This window comes from Delphinus delphis, chromosome 1 (assembly GCF_949987515.2).
Source record: "Delphinus delphis chromosome 1, mDelDel1.2, whole genome shotgun sequence".
NCBI classification, from domain to species: Eukaryota; Metazoa; Chordata; class Mammalia; order Artiodactyla; family Delphinidae; genus Delphinus; species Delphinus delphis.
Genome location: NC_082683.1, coordinates 182,800,502 through 182,809,386, shown reverse-complemented (window position 1 = coordinate 182,809,386; position 8,885 = coordinate 182,800,502).

Sequence of the window (8,885 nt, the reverse complement as noted above, 5' to 3'; positions counted from 1 at the left end):
CACCTGCTGCCGCACTCCTCCCCTCCCCCCACCCACCCCTCCCCTGCCAGTTCCCCAGAGGAGCAGCCCACGGGTGCAGGTTGCTGAGAATGAAGGGAGGGGTCGCTTCATTTCTGCTCGGTGCTAATGGCCAAGCAGTTTTTTTTTCCTCTGGACTTGACGTAGTCACCCCTCTGGCTCCACATCTCCTACCTTCTGGGGTCCAGGGCAGGCGGTGAGTAGTGGGCATAACTTATAAGCCAGCTCCACGATGACACAGACAAATGATGTCAGATCAACATGAGGCCCTTGCTGTGCGCTGGGGCGCCATGCGTAATTCACGTGCGATAGCTCAGTCCCGCGCCGCGTCAGGGCCCACGTAAATAACACCCTCTACGTGAGGGACTGGGGCTCAGAGAAGCTGGGTGACTCATCCAACGCCATGCAGGGCAGGACGTTTGCTGTTTTGATTACGATTTTTAAATTGTTTGCCTGGTACGCTTTGTACCAAATTGGGTATCTGATAGAAACCAAGAAAGGCGTGTTTTTAAGCAATTGCTTCTGTATTTTAGCCAACAAAGGTTTGAATAATTTCTGATTATATGATGCAAAGTCTGCGTGCAGCAGTCCCGATGGTGGGAAATCGAGCGTAAAATAACACTCACATGTGTCTGCTGCTCCCCGGGCACCCTGCCGGCCGTCTGGCTGGTGAGCCGGAGGTCTTGCCGCTGTCCTCGCTCAGATTAACATCGGCCTCACCCCACTCAGCTGTGCTGGTTGGTTTTCTCATCTCTCTCCTTCTACCCTGGGAGCTTCCTGGGGCCCTGGCTCAGTCATCTGTGGAGCCCAGTGTCCAGCCCCATATGGTGAATGGATGGAGGAAGAGATCATTCTCATCCAGCCTGTCTGGTACAGGATTTAATCATCTGAACATCAAATATTGACGGGGAGGGGCTTCCCTGGTGGCACAGTGGTTGAGAGTCCGCCTGCCGATGCAGGGGACACGGGTTCGTGCCCCGGTCCGGGAAGATCCCACATGCCACGGAGCGGCTGGGCCCGTGAGCCATGGCCGCTGAGCCTGCGCGTCCGGAGCCTGTGCTCCGCAACGGGAGAGGCCACAACAGTGAGAGGCCCGCGTACCGCAAAAAAAAAAAAAAAAAAATATTGACGGGGAGGGCAAATAAGGCAAAACTGTCCCATTATAGCTGTCCTAGCTTGTACAGTCAAAGCACTGAATTAACCCCAAACAACTGAAACTAGAAGAAGGACAACTTTGATCTTGAAAGGTCGCGATGTGCGCCTCACTCACGTGACATCAGCGTGAGCGCCGGGTCTGACTGATGACTGGCCTTTCTACCGTGAGGCTCGTCCGTCCTTCCGTGAATCCAACACACGCGCAGCGAGCAGAGCCCAGCGCAGGTAGTGACTGTTGTCAGGGTCATAACTGGCCACAGCGCAGGAGCTCCAGGTCTTCATAGACCAGGGAGAGAGAAAGTAACACATTAAGCCCATGAATAGACAGATACTAATATGCAGATAGAGGTACGCACATGTACACGCTTAGACACACACATGTGGAATGTGGGAGCCATGGCTGGGTTGGCGCCCAGAGTGAGCAGGGGTCCCCAGAGGAGGAGAGCGGAGCTGTCGGGGGGCAGAGGGAATGCAGGGCAGGGAGGTTGGTGTGATCCGGGGCCTGAAAGAGTCAGGCAAGAGGAGGTGGGAGAGGAGTCAGGGAGGCCGGCAGGGTCCTGGGGGCCGGGGGAAGGGGGTCGATCTTCCTCGGTGTGATGGGAAGTCACCGAGGGTTTCAGGCAGGAGGACACATTTTGGTTTACGTTTCCAAAAAGATCACTTTGGCTGTGACGCTGTCAGAAGGCATGTGGGGAGACCAGGTGGGAGGCTGTTACCGTGGCGACGGTGGGGCAGCAGGTGGGGCAGCTGAGGTCCTGGCTGGGGGTGGAGGAGGTGAAGCGATGGGGTTCTGAGATCGTAGGTGTAGAATCTTGTGGCGCGAGTGCCCTGCAGGTTGCACAGGTTCTGATCCGCTCCCCAGGCCCGCCTCACCTGGTCCCTCCAGCATCACCCCAGACCCGGGAGGGCCTGGTGGGAAGAGCCATCTGCCGCCCGAGGGACGTGCCCCCAGACCCAGCTGCTTCAAACCAGAGCTGCTCAGAGACGCACCACAGCGAGATGGGCATTTGCCCCAGAAGTTGAGCCCGTGCGGGTTCCTTCACCAGGACAGTCTTGCTACAGGAGAAACACACACGCAGTTGGGCTCAGCCGTGGGCTTTGGGATGCAGCCATGCTGCGTCCTGCCATGAGGGCTCCTGTGGTCCAGGACTGGAAAGAGTGCCCGCGCTCCCACCACTGCTGCTCTAGCCATAGGCTTCCTGCCATGATCCAGGGCCCGTGAGGCCTCTACCCTGGGCGCGACCTCCGTGGGGCAGACCACACCACCTGTGTGCGCCCCGGACACCCCCAGACCCAGGAGGGGGCCCAGGGGTGACTGCGTGTGGCCGGTGGGGCTTGGGGGAGCTTGGACGGGGGGCTGTGATGGGGCTCAAGGCCCTCCCAGAGTCAGAAGAGACGGGGTGGAAGAAACAGGTTGGGCCGCTGGCCAGGGCCTCGGCTACCACGGCTGGGGAGGCCTGGCGTTTCCAGGGTTTCTCCCATCCACGGAGGCCGAGGTGCGTGTAGGGCACTGTGGGACCAGCTGCAGGGGACAGGATGGGGACGGGTCACCGTAAGCTCTAGAAAGGCTCAAAGTAGCTACCCCTCCCCCAGGGCAAGAGAAGGCGGTTTGGGGGGCTTGACTGTGGAAAGCTGGGGGGCTGGGAGCGTGGGGTCCCAGGGCGTGGTTTAGTGTCCCTGAAGAGAAGTGGGCGCATCACAGCGTGGCCCAGAGCTGCAGTCCGGTGAGTCTGCTGCTTGGACTGTCCCCTCCACGACCCACCTCTCGGGCGCCCTCCGTCCCCTCTGAGCCTGCGGACGATGAAGGAGAGGACCCGATGGAGCCTCTCCGTGGAGGGGAGGGGAATGGCCTGATACCCATGGGACCAGGTAAGAGCCGCTGTCTCCTTCCCCTGGCCTACCCCCACGAGTGGGGTCCACGTGGAAAGAGGCATGGGGGATGGCGGAGCGCAGGCCCTGTCCCCCCAGGTCTATGCGTGCTGGCGGCGGGGAAGGCGGGGAGCTGTGAGTTGAATATGAAGCAGGCGTTTGAGGTGGGTTAGGGTGGAATCTTCATGACTAAGATGTGACGGTTGAAAGAACTGAAACGGCTAAGTCCAACACCTTGACCCACCACCCTGCAGGGCAGGGGCTTCCCTGGGGCTCGGTTGTGGCCGTTACTGAGATAAAAATGAGACTTTCATAAGGAAACCTCGACTCTTGGAGTTGGGCATCCCTGGCACAAAGGCTAACCCTGCTGTGCCCTCCCCTCCCCGTGGCGCTTCCGGCCCCTTTCCTGTTTTATTATTCATTGTCTGCATGCTGTGTGTTTTCACTGTTTATCTTGTTTTTCTTCTGTCTCTCTCCATTCACTGTAAGCTCTAAGAGACCCAGGATTTGTCTTTTTTGCCGAATTCCCATCTGAATCCCCAGCATCAAGACTGTGGCTGGCGCACAAAGTGTGCAGTAACTGTTTGTTGAGTGAATGAATGAACGACCATTTATCCCCAGGGAGTCGAGCCTTGGCACTGGACGGGTCGCCCATCCTCAGTGCTCTAAAAAGGTCAGAGAGAATCTTGCTGCTGGCAAAGGAACAGAGAGATTCGTGGGCCTGGGGCCGGGGCAGTTGGATATTTGACACTCAGAAGAATTTATCACTGGAAGGGAATTCACAGAGTTTTCAGCTGCTGGCAATGGAGAGGCCAGGGCTACAGGGCCCTGAGTGAATGGCTGGGGGGACCAGTAGGAAAGGCGTTTTTCCCAGGAAGGAGATTGGGCTGCCTTGCCGGCCGACAGTGGGACCGTTGTTTTGGCCATCAGACCCCATCCTGCACCTGCTGGGCCGGGGCTGGGCCGGGGTGGGGGGGCAGGTGGGGAGTGGGGAGCCCATGGGTGCCCCGGAGCCCGTTGTTAAGTGCACAGCCTCTGAAGCCCCGCCCTGGGTTAGTCCCAGTTGTATCACAGACTTGCTAAGCGCCCTTCCTGTGCCTCCGTTTCTTCGTCTGTGAAACGGGGTGACGTGACCACTGGGTCATTGTGAGGAGGAAACGAGCGTATTTAGATCTGAGAGCTTGGAGCAGCAGCTGGGGGAGGCCTGGGAGTGTTTGCTGGCATCTCGGATACTGTGTGTGTCCCCCGTCCTTCTCCTTCCCGGGGGTGCCCAGCTCCCCTCTGCCTCCCCTCAGATTCCCGCAGCTTAGGCTCCCCTCACCCAGCCCAGGGCACAGGGCGGGCCTTGGCCACCCCTCCTTCCTGCTCTCTCCCTCCTGAGTCAAGCCTGGGACCGCTGGTCATGGGAAGATGGGCCCACCCTGCCCTGCCCTGCAGCCCCCAGCCGCGGGGGGAGCTAACGGCACACCCCTCTTCCAAGGAATTAGGGCTTACCTGGGTGGGGTCTCCAGGCCTTGCAAGTGAATTACTGTCACCTTCCCCGTGGGGTCCGGGGCGGACTTGGCCAGCTGCTCGGCCTTGGCGTCCACCTTCTGGGCCTCTCACCCCGTGCCTGCTTCAAGTCTGGGCCCCCAAAGGTCTCGCTGTCAGGCTCTCCCCACTTTCCTATAATTCTGCAGCCCCAGCTCTGCTTCCTGGTATCTTTTCTCTCCGGTCTCCCCTCTCTAGTAGGTCTGCTCTTCCAGGGAGCCTTCCTGGACTGGCTAGGACCTCGCTGCTAAGTGTGGCCCACAGCCGCGCGGCAGGAGCACCCCTCGGGGGCTGGCGGAAACGCAGAAGCTCAGAGCCTGCGTTTGAACCCGATTCCAAGGGGCCACATGCACGTTACAGCTTGAGAATTACTGAGCGAGATCCCTCTTGCTGTTCCAACCCCGACAAGATGGAGATTCTGGGAATCTGGGTCAGCGGGTCAGGCTGACTGGGGACAGAGGAGGGGGCGTCTCAAATTCTGTAAATAATGACGCAGGTCTGCTCGGGCCCCATCCTGAATCCTCCTTCGACCGCAGCCTGCCCACCAGCCTCTCCTGCTGGCTGAAACCTGGACACACCAACTCCCCTGGGAGGCTGTCCCCGTCATGGGACCCTCTCAGCTGAGGCAGAGGCCCCCTCAGGCCATGCCTGGCTGGTCTGCCACTAACGTGCTCCAGGGGGATGTCTGCCCGGGGCCTCAGAATCTCCCTTCACCTGGGCTGCGGCAGACGGGCCCAGACTGGCTCCCTGCAGGGAGACAAGGTTGGGGCGGGGGACTCACGTCACCTCCTCCCTCTTTCTCGCTCTCTCTGCTCCCACGTGTGTGAGCACTTAAAGCTTCTGGGGGTCCTGAGTGATGGACGCTAAGTGCTTAACCTCATTTAGAGTCTCCAGAGCTTAGACCTCCTTTGTCACTTAGCACCTAAGAACGTCCTGTGGGAATGACTTAGGGAAACGCTAATCTGATTCCTTTCTATACACACGCACACATGCACACGCAATGCACACATGCAACAATGCACACACGCACATGCACACACATATAGGCACACACACGCACACACACGTATGCACATACACCAGTTACGAAGGCTTTCATGTGAGGCTCTGGTGGGTGGGAGGCTGACACTGGGGGAGCTTCTCCCCACCGCCCTCTGGACAGCGGCCGTGGGGTCGAGGCGACGTCGCCTTGCCCAGGCTCTGTGGGGCAGGTTGTCCTCACCAGCCTTTGTTTTGAGTCCCAAATGCGATGGTTCTCTCAAATCCACCAGCCTGGCCTGGAGCTGGCACCCCGGCTGGTTGTAAAAGGGCGGAGGGAAGCGCCCTGTCTTGCCCACCTGGAGGGCGGGTGGCAGCCTGGGCTTCTGCTGACGCTGTGGTTGGACGGAGGTGGAGCTGGCAGGGCCAGTCCTCACGGCCTGACTTGCCAGCTGCATCGGCTGGGCCTCCCGCCTCAGGCAGACACTGAGGCTGGAGGCTGTGGGGTCCGGGCACCAACCCTGGGTACCCCCGCTCCTGCCCGGCCGGGAGCTGGGGCAGGCGGGGGCCGAGGTTCGGGCTCACACAGTCCCCGGAGGGCAGGTGGGAGTTGGCCTGACTGTGGGCAACTGCTGCCTACATGCAGCTAAAGGGGGGAAGAGTGGGAACCTGGGCCTCAGACCATGTTCAAATTCCAAGTCTGTCACCTACTAGCTGTGTGACCTTGAACAAGTTACTCAGCCTCTCTGAACCGTAGTTTCTTTTTTTTTTAAAATAAATTTATTTATTTTATTTAATTTTGGCTGTGTTGGGTGTTCGTTGCTGCACGCGGGCTTTCTCTAGTTGCGGCGAGCGGGGGCTACTCTTTGTTGCGGTGCAGAGGCTTCTCATCACAGTGGCTTCTCGTTGCGGAGCGTGGGCTCTAGGCACGCGGGCTTTAGTAGTTGTGGCACGCGAGCTCAGTAGTTGTGGCACGCGAGCTCAGTAGTTGTGGCTCGCGGGCTCTAGAGCTCAGGCTCAGTAGTTGTGGCGCACGGGCTTAGTTGCTCCGCGGCATGTGGGATCTTCCCGGACCAGGGCTCGAACCCGTGTCCCCTGCATTGGCAGGCGGATTCTCAACCACTGCGCCACCAGGGAAGCCCTGAACCGTAGTTTCTTTATCTGCGAACTGGGAGTGGTCATGCCTACCTTGTGGCATCGATATAAAGATTTAGGTGATTAATGTGTGGTCATTGCTCTGTACGTCTACCTGTCCCCACGGCCCAGCTGTCCTCCAGGACAACTTCAGGCCCCAGAATGCAGGGATGCGAGGCACTAGGCTCGACCAGAACGACACACTAGGCTCACCGGGGGTCCCCTTGGTCATGGAGACCCAGGTGAAGTTTTCTTTCTGACAGAGGTGCAGAGGGTGGGATTTTAATGGCCTTGTGTGGAAGGGGTGGCATTTGTGGCCCAGAGATTCAGAACCACTTGATAAATGCCAGAGTGCTTTTTTATTAATTCACCAGTCATGAAACTTCCAACTGGTTGGCTGAAGGGCGTGAAGTACTTTCTTACATGGGGTCCCTGCTGATCCACCGTCAGGCAGCTCGTTGGCGTTCACGTGCGTCCCCGAGAGGGCTGACATGCTGGCCAGTGACATCAGTCCTCTGCTGAGCCAGAGGATGACCAGTCAGGCTGCGGGACGCTTGCTGGGGTCACTGAGGCATAGTTTGCCCCGTGGCCTCGCTCTCATTAGCCCCGTATTCTAACCAAGCCGGCCCCAGACGGGGTGACCCTCACAGTATTTCTGGGATCCGATCTTCCATGGATCAGAACTTTCTCTTCATCAGCACGTTGGCCCAGCAGCCCTGGCACCAGACGTGAGATCCTAGGAGGAATCACTGAAGCTTGAATGACACAGCGGAGCCCCCGTGTCCGGCTGTTTACGGGGTCCTCAGCTCTGACACTGGGACGTCCCCGTGGGCTGGGCCCCAGGAGGCCGGGTCCCGCCCCGCTTGTGTCGCAGCCGTGCCGTGCGGCTCCGGGCCAGCCTCCCTGGGCCTGTTTCCTCTTCTATGAAGGGGACGTTAGTCCCCTGAGCTCTGCCTGCCTCACCAGGGGAAGCAAGCGAACACCCTAAGGCTTTGCAAGGTAACAGGGTTATTTTGTGGTCCCTCAAGTAAAAAGCCTGTTGTTAGGATGAGTAAGTTCCGTTCACTCTTTCTCTGGGTGCGCTGGGCGGCAGAACGCCCTGCGTGCTAAGAGGTGACGAGTGAGGCCTGCAGGGTCTCCAGGGCAGCCTGGACTCCAGGAAGAAACGGCAGCACAGCTCGGGGTGGACTGGCTGTGGGCACCCTGGACCTGGGGCCTGGGCGACTCAGGCTCAGGGCTCAGGAGACGCCTCCGCACAGTCCAGGCTTGCAGCGGCTCCTGGCGCCCCCGCTCTGCGCTCCCTCTGCCCTGGGACCCCCGAGGCCTCCCACTCCCATCTGCAAATCCTGAGGGGCCAGAAGGGCCTGTGCCCCCTTGACCAGGGACAGCGACATCACGTCCCTTCAGCACCCGTACACATTAAATGCACCACGACCACATAGATCGGAGTTCTTTACCGTCAGTTTTACTTTCTGTCATCACATCACCTGTGGGGACTCCTGGGCAGGGAGACAACGAATCCACACGTGGTTTCCACGTTTGTAAACGCTGGACATGAGGACGGTGGGGACGGAACGTTGTATTTTGCATCGTAGGGTCGTCGTGAAAGAGCTGCTTCACAGCAGTGACCGTGACCCGGAGCAGCAGCGGACGATCCCCGTGAACATGAGCTGCGGGGAGGGCCGAAGGGCGTGCCGACTCCATTTATAAGAAGCACAGGTCGGTCAGGACAGGGGCTGCCCTGGGGAGCAGGACAGACACAAGCGAGGCCTGAGGGCCACCGGGAGCCGGTCACTTTCTGTTCCTGATCTGGGGGCTGGCGCTCTGCGCTCAGTTGGCAGAGATTCACAGAGCCGCCCGTACCGAAGCCGTGCGCTTTCCTGTGTGTACGCTTTGGTTAAGTGACAGCTCACCAGTTAAACGCTTATTGATCTTTTTTTCTAATTAAGCAGCCATTTTAAAAATAATTAATTTATTTATTTTTGGCTGCATTGGGTCTTCGCTGCTGCGCGCGGGCTTTCTCTAGTTGCGGAGAGCCGGGGCTGCCCTTCGTTGCGGTGCGCAGGCTTCTCATCACGGTGGCTTCTCTTGTGCGGAGCTTGGGCTCTAGGTGCGCAGGCTCAGTAGTTGTGGCACGTGGGCTCAGTAGTTGTGGCTCACGGGCTTAGCTGCTCTGCAGCATGTGGGATCTTCCCGGACCA